Here is a 15,362-nt window from a genome sequence, read left to right as displayed (position 1 = left end):
ACTTTTGTCCGCTTTGCACCCCAAATGTGTAGCCACCACTGAGGAGTAGGTCACACTTCTTCAGTGGAGTAAGGACACAGCTCTCCACTCCTGCGGCCCCTGACCTGTGTCCTGGAAGGGCATCGCCCCTAATGCCTTGTATCCTTTATGCAATCACCGGAAACAGTAAATTCACGTTTTCCTTCTTATCTCAGCTCTTGGGCACCTCTGTGATGAGCAAATGTTTGACATTAGTACGTGCTTCTTTTTTTTTTTGACTAGCAGCAAAGTTAAAACATTCAAAGACAATGGAGAGAAGGCAGTCATTGTGAGGTCATGAAGCAGTGAGGCAAGGAGGAGAGGAGGCTTGACTTTATGGTCTCCGGCCACCCCAACAAGGGAATGGAAGAGCTGAAGCACGTGGGGGTTTGGGGGGTGGACAGAATCACTTTATCACTCCCCTGGAATGCAAGGAATGAGAACCCTTGCTTTACTCACCAACAATTCCAAAGAGCTTAGAACAGTTGAGTGGGAACACAGTAGGTAGTCAGAAAATGTTTGTTGAATGCATAAGGAACCATCTTGCCTTTTCCCTTTATGTTCATATCCTGCTTGGAAATTTACACAAAAGCATGAAACATACGGGTGAGAGATGCAGTCAGTTTAAACACAGTTTGTCTGAGAAGATGGGGTGAACTACAGCCCAGACTGTGATGCCTGTTGCCCCCAGTCTTCGAGCACCATCCTGCTTCTCCCTTAACAGAAAGCCCGACCTCTGATTTCCCTGGTGCTCTCCCGGTGAATCATGATGGAGAGATGATTGAAAACGAAGCCTGAGTTGGAGGGAGTCAGTCATTAAAAATGTATTTTCTCTGGGAGTTTGTTTTTAAAACTTTGGGCCAGAAAATATGTACAGGAATGTTTGGCTTTTAATAATTAAATCTTGCATTGTTTTAATTTTCTCCAGAGTGTCTCTCCGGAGGAAAATAAAGTTGCAAATCCAATATTTATGTCTTTCCTAAAGCATTGGTTGCCAAACGAAATGAGTTTTGCTATTTTTTTTTTTCCTCAGTGGTTGATTTGTCTCCAGAGGGATCCCTTTTGAATTTTCAGGAAGGGCTTAATGTTCCATGAGAGCAGAGAGGAATCGTTGGAACAGGGGCATGTGGGTGTGGGTGTTCTTGGTTTAGGAGGATGTGGGATTTCGAGTGTGGTCCTCCTTCCCCCACTCCCACCTATAGGTTGCTAGCATCTTCCCTTCCCCTCGTCCCACTTCACAAGCCCCTTTCAGCAGGGAGCAGAGACTAAACACTGTGTGCAAAATCAATTATTTGTCTGAACACTTGAGGCAGCCTCTCCCTGCCCCCTCCACCAGCCTGCCCAGGCATGTGAAATGTGAGTAGCACCCAGGACACTGAATCGAGCTTTGGATTTTCTAAGACCTTTCACTTCCCAGGCGACACGAACCCCATCTTGGGTTGCTTTACTTCCCGCCCCCAACAGTGGCACCCATACCTGGTAGCATCTCAGAACCAAGCAAGCCCTGTTTAAGCTGAGAGGGGAAGGCAGGGACCAGGCTGCTCTGCTGCGCACGCTTGGAACTTGTGCTGCAGCTGTTTCAGGAGATGAGCTTCTGTGATTGCTGCTTCTGAAGTGTTTGACTTTCCAAGTCGGTTGTTTTGTAAGAGCCTTGACATGGGGGTGCTTTCTCACCACGCCGGGGCACCTCACGCCTCCAGTGCCCTCCTTCTAGACGCAGTTGAACCTGCATGTGGTTTAGTGACTACAGAGAGTGTGGGGTCCTTCCTGGACAGCTCACACCTCTGCCTGCCACATGCAAGGCCCCTGGGGAGTAGCTGAGAAGGCCTAATATTATGCCTTCCCCCAACATGCTGGCTACAGACGCAGTGTTTAAAAGCACAGTTGTTAAGCACCCCAGGGAAGATAGAGCTGACATTCAGCACAGCTCTCTGGTTCACTAGCGTTGTATCCTTGGGTAGAAACTATACCTTCTATGAACATCACTAGCCTCTTCACTTCCTCAGGAAAGACTTGGGTACTTTATTGGGATCCTGCAAGAATTGAGAAGACCCATGTAAAGGACACGGCACAGTACTTGGTAATAAGAAGACACTCAACAAGGATTTCTTAGAGAGGAAGTGTAGGAAGGAGCATTTATAAGTATAGTTCAAAATTATGTTTCAAAGAATGTGTTCCATGAACAAAAAACCAAACCAGAGTCTGTAACAGTGTCTGAAAGCAGATCTTCTGGGTTAAAAACAAAACAAAACAAAACCCAGTGGAACCACATGGACCTGGGATCAAATTCCAGGTCTATTACTTAATACCAATGTGACCTTGGGAATGCTTTTCTAAGCCTTAGTTTTACAGTCTGTAGGTGGGGGCACTGATAGACACCTCAGAGGAGTTTTTAAGGATTATTAAGTAAATACATCAGTGTAACCAAAGTGCCACATGGAAAATTATTGTTTTTTTCTGTTGTTGTTGAAAGTGGGGATGGATAAAGGAGTTTGCTGTCCAGGCTCACCAATCCTTATGCTTCTTGTTCTCTGGGTTCCTTCTGGAATCTCTTCTTTTCTAAAAACCTAAAGTAGTCAGATTGGAACTAGGTATATGAAGAGAGACACACATTTTCTCCTGAACTTGAATTTGCCTGACTTCATTCATTCATCTGATTTCATTTGTATCAATATGTTCATTATAACTTCACTCATTTAAAAATTATATGAGCAAATATATATATACAGCAACATAAATGGACCTGTGTGCATGCTCAGTTATGTGACCTCAGTTGCTCAGTCTTTGTGACCCCACGGACTGTAGCTCACCAGGCTCCTCTGTCCATGGGTTCTCCAGGCAAGAATACTGGAGTGGGTTGCCACTTCCTCCTCCAGGGGATCTTTCTAACCCAAGGATCGAACACAGGTCTCCTATGTCTCCTGTGTTAGGAGGCAGATTCTTTACCACTGAACCACCTGGGAAGCCCTAATGGACCTAGAGATCATCATATTAAGTGAAGTAAGTTAGACACGGAAAGACAAATATATGATATCACTTATATGTGGAATCTAAAATGTGATACAAATGAATATACAAAACAGGAACAGACTCACAGACATAGAAATTTATGTTACCCAAGGGGAAATGGGGGGATAAATTAGGAGCATGGGATTAACAGATACACTACCATATATAAAAAATATACATAATATAAAATATTATAAATTATATATATTTTATATAAAGTAATATAAAATAATACTCATATATAAAATAAACAATGAGGATTTACTGTATAGCACAGGGAACTATAGTCAATACCTAATAATAACCTATAATGACAAATAAGCTGAAAGATATATGTATAACTGAATCACTTTGCTATACTCATAAAGTTAACACAACATTGTAAATCAACGATACGCCAATAAAAATATGTATGAGCAGATGGAGCATCAGTCACTGTCCTAGATACGGGAGATGAAGGACAGAAAGAGACAATACCTTCTCTCACATACGCCACAACAAGTCCTAAACTTCCATATACAGAAATTCTTTTGAGAGTCTAATAAAAGACTCAGCTTTTCCCGCAAGCAGTGGGGCAGGGGAGAAGAATCTGCACAGATGCTTAGTTTTTACTTTCAAGCCATTACCAGACCCACCTGCATCCAGCTTAATCTGTACCTTTCATCTAGTTCGATTCCTTTGTATCTGCCATTCTGAGGGAAATAGCATCCTAGTGCTTTAAGAAACTGATGCCCCAGCCACTCCAACTGCATATTTTCCAGTTTCCAGGAATCAACATATTTCACGGACACCTCAAATCGATACACACACAGACACAGGTTCATGCCCTCTTCACACACACGGTACCGGCTATTGCTCAGTCCAGTGGTATATCTGATGCAGGTTGGGCTGCTAAAAGTCTGGAATATATATATGCAGGCTGGATTTGAGAGAGGATCAGTTCTCTCTGAAAGAAGAAGAATAAGTGAGATGAGCGGCTTGAGAGCTTCCAGCGTTTCAAAGAAACAAATCTGTCATGATTGAGAACGGACCCTCACGTTCACGTAGAAGAAGATACGAGAGCCAGAGAGAGGGCACAGTCTTGGGGGCACCTGGGTAGTCTTTGAGCCCCTTATTTAAAATTTGTTTTTGACATCTGGCTGAATTCTTCTCCCACCCAGAGTTTGGGTCTTCAGCCCCATAAAGAATTCCATGAGTCAACACATTCTTTCATTTAACCTTGTTCAAGTTGAGTTTCTGTCACTTGCAACCCAAAAAACCTTGATGAATGCATATCTGTGGATCAGTCTCCAGCAAGAGACAGATTGGAAAGTGTGATTTTATGGCTCAGCGGGATCAGGGTCTGGAGAGAAGAGGGCCCAGGGTGCTGTGGGCACTGACTCAGAGTCCCGTGCAGAGCGGCTCCACAGTGTCCTTTCCGGAAGAGGGAGGGCTGGCCCTCCTGCCCTTCGATGAGTGAGAGTGAACCTAATGGAGATGAACAAAGCTGGTGTCATCCACTGGCAGAGTAATGAGGATTTAAAAGAGATTCTCTTGGTGGGAGGTGTTATCCTTTATGTCCCCCAACCTCCCCCAGGTGTCTCCAGGAAGACAAATGGCAGCTCCTGGCCTGTGAATGTCAATCACGGCATCAATCTGTCTCCTGTCCTCATCCTCCCAGGCCCCCTCCCCACGCTCCTGTTTAACAGCCAGCCTCATTAACAGGTCACGTCAGGTAACCTTCCCGCTGCTTTTTCCCGAAGGGAAACCTTGTCTCCTTCACTCGGGAGCTGAAATATCCCTGACACCTGCTGTCTCACTGTACATATATAATGTTCACATAAGGAGGCCCTCAAACTAATCACTCCACTTAGGAAGCCCATACTGTGTGTTGGTTTCCTTTTATACATCATCTCCTCCATTCTTAATAGCAGCCTTGCAAAGTCAGAATTGCTGATGAGCACCTAAGAGGTTGGGGCCCTTGTCCCAGAGACTTTGGGTCTCTAACTGGGGCCTGTTTGAATCCACTGGAAGGCAGTGGTCTTGTTTAGCCAACAATGAATCTTCAGAACCTTGGTCAGCTCCTGGCACATTGCTGGCTTTGCGTAATGTGGGCTGACAGTGGCATCATCCATGTATCTGAAGACACATGTGAGCGATTGTAAGCTCCCGGGAACTGTCTATTCTCATGTTGTCTATTTTCAGCAACTCATGTTGTTCAGTTGCTAAGTTGTGTCTGACTTTTTGAGACCCCGTGAACTGCAGCATGATAGGCTTCCCTGTCCTTCACCGTCTCCCAGAGTTTGCTCAAACTCATGTCCATTGAGTCAATGATGCCATCCAACCATCTCATCCTCTCTGGTCCCCTTCTACTCCTGCCCTCAATCTTTCCCAGCATCAGGGTCTTTTCCAATGAATTGGCTCAGGTGGCCAAAGTATCGGAGCTTCGTGAGTTTAGAATTAAGGATTAGGTGACCGTTGATCTGGTCCTGTTCTGCCAGTTGACTCATGAGGGAACTAAGCCCAATGTCACACAGTGTGTGAGGGTTAGAGCAAGGTTTGGCGTCTGCGCTTTTTTTCTGTGGCTTCCACTGGTCTCTATGTCAGGTGTGAGGACAGCCAACTTCTTCTGCTGGTGCCCTTGACAGGGCCCCTTCATCTGTCTGCTTTCCGACCTTCCGAGGCTGCAGGCCCAAAGAAGGGGAGGAGAGACTTTGCTGGGGCTGCTGCGGCTGCTGAGGAAACACAGGTTACGATGCTGCCCTAATTGCCTGTGTTATACGCATGGCAGGCCTGGCACGCAGGTGCTCGTGAGGCACTTCCCAATTAATCTTTTCCTCTCTGATTAAGGCTCCCATCCTTAATTGGCTGTGGTGGGGAGGCTTGGGGCTCAGGATGTTTTAAAGAGTTCCACACAATGGAGTGAGTGGAGGGATTTGGGGTTAACCATGCTCACATTATCTGAGACGTGATCGCTGCATGGTCTGGAACATCTGAAACAATATGGAGCCCATTACCGGCTCTGTGTCCCTGGGGACCCCCAGCATTTGTGGGCTCATCGGCAGTGGTTGCATTAGTGCATCAAGCAGGGAGGGGCTGTTGCTGCCTTCACAAGACCTGGGAAGGTCAGAAGAGACTAGAGAGGCCTCTCTGTCTTGGCAGATGCAGGGAAAATATTGACGTATGGTGTATGTTAAGTTTTCTTTCATTAATCAAATACATATTTATTGTGAACCCATCCCGCACCAGGTCTTGTTCCTGGAACTGGGATGCAGTGGGGCGCACAGGAGACATGCCCCTGGACTCCTGGATCATTTGATCTTGAAGGGGAGACAGTGAGTAATCAAATTATCATGGAAATGAGTGCATAATTGCAGAGTAAGAGAGATTCTCTGGAGGCGAGGGACAGTTTATTAATTTGATTTAGTAAACACTTACATAGCCCTTGCCACGCCTGACACTATTTTAAGAACCTTAATAATAGTAACTCATTTAATCTTCACAGTAGACCTGCAGAGTAGGTATCATTATTTATTACTGTTAATATCTACAGTGTATGGATGAGAAAACCGAGGCTCAGAGAGGTTAAGTTGCCCAAGGTCGTGTTGTTGCCGTTCAGTCACTAAGTCATGTCTGACTCTTTGTGACCCCATGGACTGCAGCACACCAGGCTTCCCTGTCCTTCACTATCTCCCAGTGTTTGCTCAAATTCATGTCCATTGAGTTGGTGATGCTATCTAACCATCTTATCCTCTGTCACCCCTTTCTCCTTTTGCCATCAATCTCTCCCAGGATCAGGGTCTTTTCCAATGAGTCAGTTCACATCAGGTGCCCAAAGTATTGGAGTTTCAGCTTCAGCATCAATCCTTCCAATGAATATTCAGGGTTAATTTCCTTTAAGATTGACTAGTTTGATCTTGCAGTCCACAGGGCTCTCAAGGGTCTTCTCCAGCACCACAGCTGGAAAGCACCAATTCTCTGGCATTCAGCCTTCTTTACGGTTATACAGCTAGTAAATAATGAAGCTGGGATCTACACCCTCACAGTCTTGATTCAAAGTTCATGTTCTTATCCACTTAGGATACCCTCTTTCTGCTGAAAATATATTCCAAAGGAATTGGTCTCTGCATCAGAAAGACTCCCTTGCAAAGTGACATTTGGGGTTATATTTGAAGAAGGAGGACTTGTTAACTAACAGAGAAAGAGCAGCATGGAAAAAGGCCTTTTGGCTGGATGGCAGGTTAGAGAGACAGAAAGGTGTCCACTGAAGCTCGAGGTGAGCTGAGTCTGGGGCAGTGAAATGGAACTGAACTTTACAGGACCTTAAAGGCTACACCGAGGATTCTTTTGGTCTTTGTGTGCTTAGAGAGTCGTGTCTGACTCTTTGTGACCCCGTGGACTGTAGCCCACGAGGCTCCTCTGTCCAAGGAGATTCTCCAGGCAAGAATACTAGAGTGGGCTGCCTTGTCCTCCTCCAGGGGATCTTCCCAACCCAGGGATCAAACCCAGATCTCCTGCATTGCAGGTGGATTCTTTACCATCTGAGCCACCTGGGAAGCCCTTTTGGTCTTTACCTCTACAAAAATGAGGACGCGTCAAAAGGTGGTAGGTAATCAAATTTTCTTCTTGCAAAATGTTGCTATGAATCTGTAAGTCAATGTGTATCTACAGGACCTAGTACCTGGCATGTTGGAGATGTTCAGGGGGTGATGATGATGTCGATGATGACTATAATAATGATGATGACATCAGCAACAGTAACAACTATTGTTTACTGAGTGCTTATTCAAGATTGGACACCTGCTAAATCCTTTATCATCAGGATCTCACTCAGTTCTCATGACCACTTTCTATGAGATTAGGAACAGTGTTATACCATCTTGCACATGGTTGCTCTAAAGCTAGCTTAGAAGGTTTAGTGGTGGGTTGACATTGTGTGGCAGGTACCGGCCACACCACTTACTGAACCCAGCCCTGTCTGGTTCCAGATGCTGGCTTATACCCATGATGGTGACTTCCTATCATGAGAGAAGAGGAAGCGGGGCATTTGGGAGCCTCTCTGCTAATGGTCAGGCTTCCCAAGTGGTCCAGCAGTAAAGAATCTGCCTGCCAATGCAGGAGACACTGGAGATGCAGGTTAGACCCCTGGGTCAGGAAGATCACCTGGAGAAGGGAATGGCTACCCACACCAGTATTCTTGCCTGGAGACTCCCATGGACAGAGGAGCCTGGAGGGCTATAACCCATGGGGTTGCAAAGAGTCGGACATGACTTAGTGACTGAGCACACACACTTGCCCTGCTAATGATCATGTCAGTGCCCAGGGAGTTTTCATGGAGTGTTATCTCATAATAACCAGGGAGTTAGACATTTTTGGCCCTGTTCCATAGGTTAGGAAATGGAGGCTCAGATAAATTGCCCCAAACCACATAGTTCCTAAATAGCAGAGGGAGAATTTTAACCAGATCATCTGGCTTCAAGAAAGCCAACGGTTACCCATCTAAAGAAATTGCCCTGACTCCTTCTGGTCTAAATTTCCAGACCTTCTTCATGCTCCTTTGTGCTTGACTATCTACCCAACTGCTTTCCCCCCGATGTTTCCAAGCTACAGAATTTCCATTGTTTTAAAGTAGTGAGCAGTCATGTTCTTCAGGGGAGGCAGGGTAGCCCCCTGCTCAAGGAGGTATTTTGATTAGTCTCTAAGACAATCCTTGTAATGAATATTAGTGGTCCACTTAATAATGGTGGCTGTGACTTTATCCTGGCCAATGAGAGGCAAGGAAAAGTCTGCTGGATCGGGGGAGTAGGGAAGGTTTTTCCTGGTTTTAGAGGGGAAATCAAAGCTTCTATGCAGTTAAATTAACCAACCCTGAACCAACTTGCCTCTGCGTTTCTTCTTGTATGTCATAGTAAGTTTTTTTATCTGATGGCTTAGATGGTATAGAATTTACCTGTAATGCAGGAGACCAGGGTTCAATCACTGGATGGGGAAAATCCCTGGAGAAGGGAATGGAAACCCACTTCAGCATTCTTGCCTGGAGAACTCCACGGACAGAGAAGCCTGATGGGTCACAGTCCATGGGGTGGCAAAGAGTCGGACATGACTAACACTTTCACTTTCAAACCATGTGGAGTTAATTTTATTATTACCCGAGGCCAAAGTATCCTTAATCGATATACTCTGTTTTGGATGGATCCTTGGTAATCTTTGAGGGAGTGGGGACAGAGAAGGAGCAAGGTGAGAAAGTGAGCCAGGGGTTTAAGCACAGAGGAGATGAAGCGGGCCCTTCTTGCCCTTTAAACTGTAATGGTTGGTGGAACCTACTCTTTTTTTTTCAGTAAATTTTATTGAAGTATAGTTTATTTACAATGTGTGTATTTCTTTTTTTTTTCCATTTATTTTTATTAGTTGGAGGCTAATTACTTTACAATATTGTAGTGTTTTTTGCCATACATTGACATGAATCAGCCATGGATTTACATGGAACCTACTCTTTAAAAAAAAAAAAAACATTATTTGTTTATTTGGCCACACTGGTCTTGGTTGCAGCATTCAAACTCCTAGTTGTGACATGTGGGATCTACTTCCCTGACCAGGGATCGACCCCAGGTTGATCGTTGGAGCATGGAATCTTAGCCACTGGAGCACCAAGGAAGTCCCCTGTAGAACCCACTCTTGTTTCACTCTTGCTGCTTTTGAAATAAACAGTGCTTTCCTCATCTGAGCTAATGTGGGCTTTGGCCCCTGAACTCCTCATCCTGTTCCCTCTGTGTTTCTGGGGAGGGTGCCTCCCTCTCCAAAAGCTGCCCCTTTTAAGGTCCAAAAAGCTGACACTGGTTGATCTGGAAATTTCTAGCTTTTCGGTTCTTTCTGAAGGTGCATTCTGTAAGAAGCTGTGAGGAATTCTGTCCGCTCAGCTGTGTGAGACTTTATAGATAAACTCTCACCCTGTTTCCTCATGGTCTCAGGGTGTGCACAGCATCACAGAGAGACTCACTGAGATCCCGGTCCCTGTCACCTGGGGAAATGGCTCCATTGCACCTAAGTCACTAAGGGCTGGAACTCTGAGGGCTCGGCCATTGGGCAATGAACTAGGACGGTGTGTCTCTGTTTTAGATGCAGTACCAAAAGCTCCAGCGGTGCTGACCTCCTTGTTAGAAGTCCAGGGGGATGCCCAGAGGGTCCAGTTTGTGATGGATTCGCTGTGCCCTTCAGTGACCTCTCTGGAGGGGGTGTGGGAGATGCTCTGATAGAGCTCAGGTCTGCTGTCACATTCAGTGTTTCAAGAAGCTCACTCTGTGAGCCCTTTAACTATGTAGGAGGTAAAGAAAGACAACTAATCTCCAGTTTATGGTACCCAGAAACTCACCAGGGTGGTCTGGGGGAATTTTACCCAGGTGTACTCTTACCTCTCAGCTCAGAGCCTTCGTTGAGCCCTCTGTCTCTTTAAAAACAAAACAAAACAAAACAAAACAAAATACACATGCTATTTATTTATTTAGCCGTGTTGGGTCTTAGCTGTAGCAGACGAGATCTTCGTTGAGTCCTGCAGGATCTTTCGTCACAGAGCGCGGGCTCTCTAGGTGTGATGCGCAGGCCCCAGAGCCAGTGGGCTTCAGTAGTTGCTCTGTGGCATGTGGGGTCTTAGTTCCCCGGCCAGGGGCCAAACCTGTGTCCTCTGCATCACCGGGTGGGTTCTTAACCCCTGGGCCACCTGGGAAGTCCCTTGGACTCTCTCCTGACAGTGGCACTAGGGACTGTCTTTTGTCTCCACAGCAGCTCTCAGTAGACATGCGTGGGATGCACTGCATCAGTAGCCCTAGTTGGTCACCCTTCTCTCCATCCGTGCCTTTTCTGTGTAACTCTGCAGTCCCCTTCCACCCTGAATCTGGGTGCAGCCGTGTGACTTGCCTGCTTTGCCCTGCAGAAAGAACGGTGTCCTGATTCTGAGACTAGACTTCAAAAGGTTCTGCATGTTTTGGTTCAACTTCGAATGGTTGCCATCGCCATGTGAAGAACATGCCTGGACCAAAGCCTGATTACAAGAAGTAGGTATGAAGATCGTGGAACAGTCACACCCAGCTTAGGACAGCATTGATTGACCAGAAGTTGACCAACTCCAGGCACATGAACCAGTCCATGAGAGCAGGCAAAATCATCTGGTCAACCCCTACTGGCCCTCAGGCGTGTAAGCAGTAAACCCTAACAGTTGAATGTCACAGAGGTTGTGGTGTTTATCACATAGCATTGCTGTGGCAATAAATAACAGATAAAAGATATGCCAGCCTTTTTCACATTGTTTAGAAATAGTCTTGGCTTGTCATTTCTGCAAAACTATAAATTCTTTGCAGGCAAGGAAATAATAACAAAATCCATAAATGATGACGAGGATGGTAGTGGTGGTGGTGATGCTGTATTATGTATATCACAGTAAGTGATTTATCACAATCATCATGGCAGCTCCACGAGATGGAAACCATCATTGTCTCTACTTAGTAGACACGAGAACTGAGGCTTAGCCCAAGGTCACGTAACTAGCACACATCTCAGTACCTTCAGCATCATGTACAGCAGAAAGCAGTCAATGCTCATGTGTCTGTTGGATGAATGAGTAACTATAGTTCAAATTATGTTTAGTTGAATAAGCCTGAAGCAGATTAAAGTAAAATAGATCATCTGCCTTAAGTGAACATGAATGAGAAGGATAACTTCCCCTGCTTCTCCAGTCTTTGGTTCACGCAGCCTATTTGTGCAGCAAACCCTAAGTGCCTTACGTTTATCCGTTTTGCCTCATCCCTTGGTAACACATTAAAACTAACCATTGGGTTATTGTGACAAACAAGAAAACATACCCTGTTGTCTGTGTGGGTGTGTTATTTTTTTTAACAGCGCTATAAATCAGGTTTGCCTTGTTTCCAAATCTAATTCAATTACAGAGAAACTATACCTTGTGGACGATTAAACTGTATATCGTGAGTATCCACTGAGTGATTAGATTACTAAATGTGCTCCCTGCCATAACTTACCTCTGTCCCTGTTGTAGATTGCCCATGCCTACCCAAGGATGGGAACATTCCCGCCGACATACACCGTGTTGAAGGATATTTATAGCGCATCTCAAACTCAGAACGTCTTCTTCAAGGGGATACCAATGCATCATGCAAACTCTTTGGACTTATTATGGTTCTGTAAGTGGAAAAGTCCACTTGACAGATTTCTCTTTTTCTCTTGCCAGTGCTCAGGTATGGGAACACAGAATTATGAAATGTGACCTTTCTTCTTTTCCACAAAAATAATCTCTGAGCTGTCTCTTCTAGGTCAAGGCATGAAGGCTAAAGCCTTTCCCTTCTCTGTGATGAATTTCTCAGAAAAACAGGCATCATACTAAGGGTGAGGGTCTTTGAGACATCTGTGTCTGCAGTAGACGCCTATGGCTATGAGTGGGCAATGCTGATTACCAGGCCTTCCTTTGATCCGGGGCAATCCTCAAAAGAAAGGGGCTTGATTTCATTCATTGACTTACTCTTCCTTTAACACATATTTATTGAGTTCAGACTGCCAAGGCCACTTAAGTACACTAAAAACCTAGCACTATTTGTCTATTATAGTTCCTCATAGCTTATAAAGCATCTTCCTTATAATTCTCTCATTTGCTCCTCATAAAAATCTCATGAAGTGAGCAGAGCCAGGAATAAGCATAATATTTTTAAATTGCCAGTGATGATGTTTGGCATTAATTTAGCAAATATTATATGCCAGGGACTACCTTAAGCACTTCACGTGTTAACCTCTTTTAACTTTCAAATGAGTCCTCTAACATGGGTACTATCATAGGGCTAATTTTTAAAATTTGTATTTATTTGTTTTTGGCTGCACTGGGTCTTCATTTCTGTTCAGGCTTTCTCTAGTCACGGTGGGCAGGCTTCTTGCTCCGGTGGCCTCTCTTGTGGGGCACGGGCTCTAGAGGATGCAGGCTTCAGTAGTCGTGGCTCACTGGCTCTAGAGCACAGGCTCAGAAGTTGAGGCACACAGGCTTCGTTGCCCTGCGGCATATGGGATCTTCCCCGACCAGGGACTGAACCCATGTCCCCTGCTTTGGCAGGTGGATTTTTAACCACTGGGCCACCAGGGAAGTCCCTTGGGCTAATTTTGTTAATTTGAAGCAGCTGAGGTTCAGGGAGGCTCAGTGACTTGCCCAAGATCACCCAACTGTTCAGTGGCAGAAGTTAGATTCAGACTCAGGGCTCTCTGGCCCCCAAAAGTCCAGGCCCCTTTCACTGAGTAGCCTGCCTCCCAGCACGGGAGCTGAGATTTGTTCTCTTCTGATACGGTTCTTCTCCTGGCACCAGAATGTTCTCAGGAATTCATCTTGGCACCAGAAGCTGTATCAGCAGCAGAAACTCTTACCTTCTGAGATCTCACCTCTATTTTCTTATCTGTCCGTTAGAAATTCTTGGAGGTACTATTCTCTTTGAGACGATCCAAGAGTCCAGTAAAATAACCCATTTTTCCAGGACTTTCATGAGTCCATCAGAAAAGCGGAAATTCAAAACAATAACAGCAATTTAAAATATCTCTATTTCTTCTTGTGGTTGTTTCCAAAAGGGATGTCCTGGGTAATAAGGATTTTGGTTATTCTACACATTTATCTATGCACTTCTATTTGTATTTGAGTAGCTCCACAAGGCAATCTTTCCAATAATTTAGAGGTCTTTGGTAACTACTAATAACAATATTCTTCATGTTTGCCAAGAAAATTACTACTCAGAGAATCTCTCACAATTGGTAGTTTATTTGATCCTCCTAACTAATGTATTAGATATGAATAGGCATTTCTAATCATCTGTATAGATGAAAACTTTAGAAGGTAGAAGATTCTGGGGTCTTGGTTTGAGGCCTGTGTATCTCACCCAGTGGTAGACAGAATGCTTCAGCATGGCTGGTATCATGCAGCCAAGGACTCACGATAGGCAGAGTAGACTTCCTCACCCCTTGACTTTGGAATTGGCCATGTGACTTGCTCTGGGTGTTAGGAAATGTGACATAGCCGTAGGATGGAAATCTCCTTCCTCAGTGGGGTTTACCCTCATGAACCTCTGCCATTGGCATGTCCCCCTTGGATAGCTACTGTCATTTCAGCCTGGGCCCTCCAGGGCATCATGGCCATGATATAGGTAAGGAAGTTAATATTCTTTTCTTCATAAGGCTTTTGTTAGATTTGAATGAGATCATCTGCATAAGTGACTTGCTCAGTGGTAAAGAATCCGCCTGCCAATGCAGGGGACGTGGGTTTGACCCCTGGGTCAGGAAGATCCTTGGAGGAGGAAATGGCAACCCACTCCGGTATGGTTGCCTGGGAAGTCCCAGGGATAGAGGAGCCTGGAGGGCTGCAGTCCGTAGGACCACAGAAGAGCTGGGTATGAGTTAGCCACTAAACACCAACACCACACCCCAAAGAAACCCCATGCCCAATGGAAGCCCATTTCCCGCTTTGACTTCCTTCCAGCCCTGGGCCATCACTGATCTCCTCTCTGTCTCTGAAAAGTTGCCTTTTCTGGACATTTCATACAGATGGAATCATGTAATATGTGGTTGTTTATGACTGGCTTCTTTCACTCAGTATTGATGTTTTTAAGATCTCTCCATGATATAGCGTGTATCCTCATTCCTTTTTATTGCTGAAAAGTGTTCCATTGTATAGATATACCACACTTCATCTATTTATGGTTGATATGCGTTTAGGTTGTTTCTACTTTTTGGTTCTTACGGAGAATTATTCTTCTATGAACATTTGTGTGCAAATATTTGCATGGACACATGTTTTTATTTCTCTTGGGTATATATTTAGGAGTGAATTTTCTAGACCATATGGTAACTCTATTTTTTAAAAAACAATTTGAGGAATTGCCAAACTGTTTTCCAAAGTGGCTGCATTGTTTAACATTCCCTTTCCATCCAGCGTTGAATGAGGGTTCCAATTTTTCTACATCTTTGCCAACACTTGCTATGACTTTAAAAATTCTATCCATTTTAGTCAGTGTGAAGTAGCATCTCATCCTGGTTTTGATTTGCATTTTCTGAATGACTAATGACATTGGACATCTTTTTTATGTTCTTATTGGTCACTTGTATATCTTCTTTGAGGAATGTCTATTCAGATTCTTTCACACTTTCAAACTGGGTTATTTATCTTTTTAATATTGGGTTGTAAGAGTTCTTCATATGTTCTGAATACCAGTTCTTTATCAGATCATGATTTTCAAATAGTTTCTCCCAGTCTATGGGTTGTCTTTTCACTTTTATGATGATATTTCTACCACAAAGTTTAAAATTTCTGTGAATTGAAATTTACTTTT

General features: G+C 44.5%; 1 protein-coding gene across 1 annotated transcript in view; it reads left to right on the top strand.

Annotated features, from left to right (window-relative positions):
* Positions 1-15,362, top strand: part of RBFOX1 (RNA binding fox-1 homolog 1) — a 2,068,635-nt gene that overhangs the window by 95,315 nt on the left and 1,957,958 nt on the right. The gene's annotated exons all lie outside the window — the stretch shown is intronic.

Source organism: Cervus canadensis, chromosome 32 (genome assembly GCF_019320065.1).
Source record: "Cervus canadensis isolate Bull #8, Minnesota chromosome 32, ASM1932006v1, whole genome shotgun sequence".
Classification (NCBI taxonomy): domain Eukaryota; kingdom Metazoa; phylum Chordata; class Mammalia; order Artiodactyla; family Cervidae; genus Cervus; species Cervus canadensis.
The sequence above is the reverse complement of the archived record's forward strand: the minus strand, read 5'-3'. Positions and strand labels throughout refer to the sequence as shown.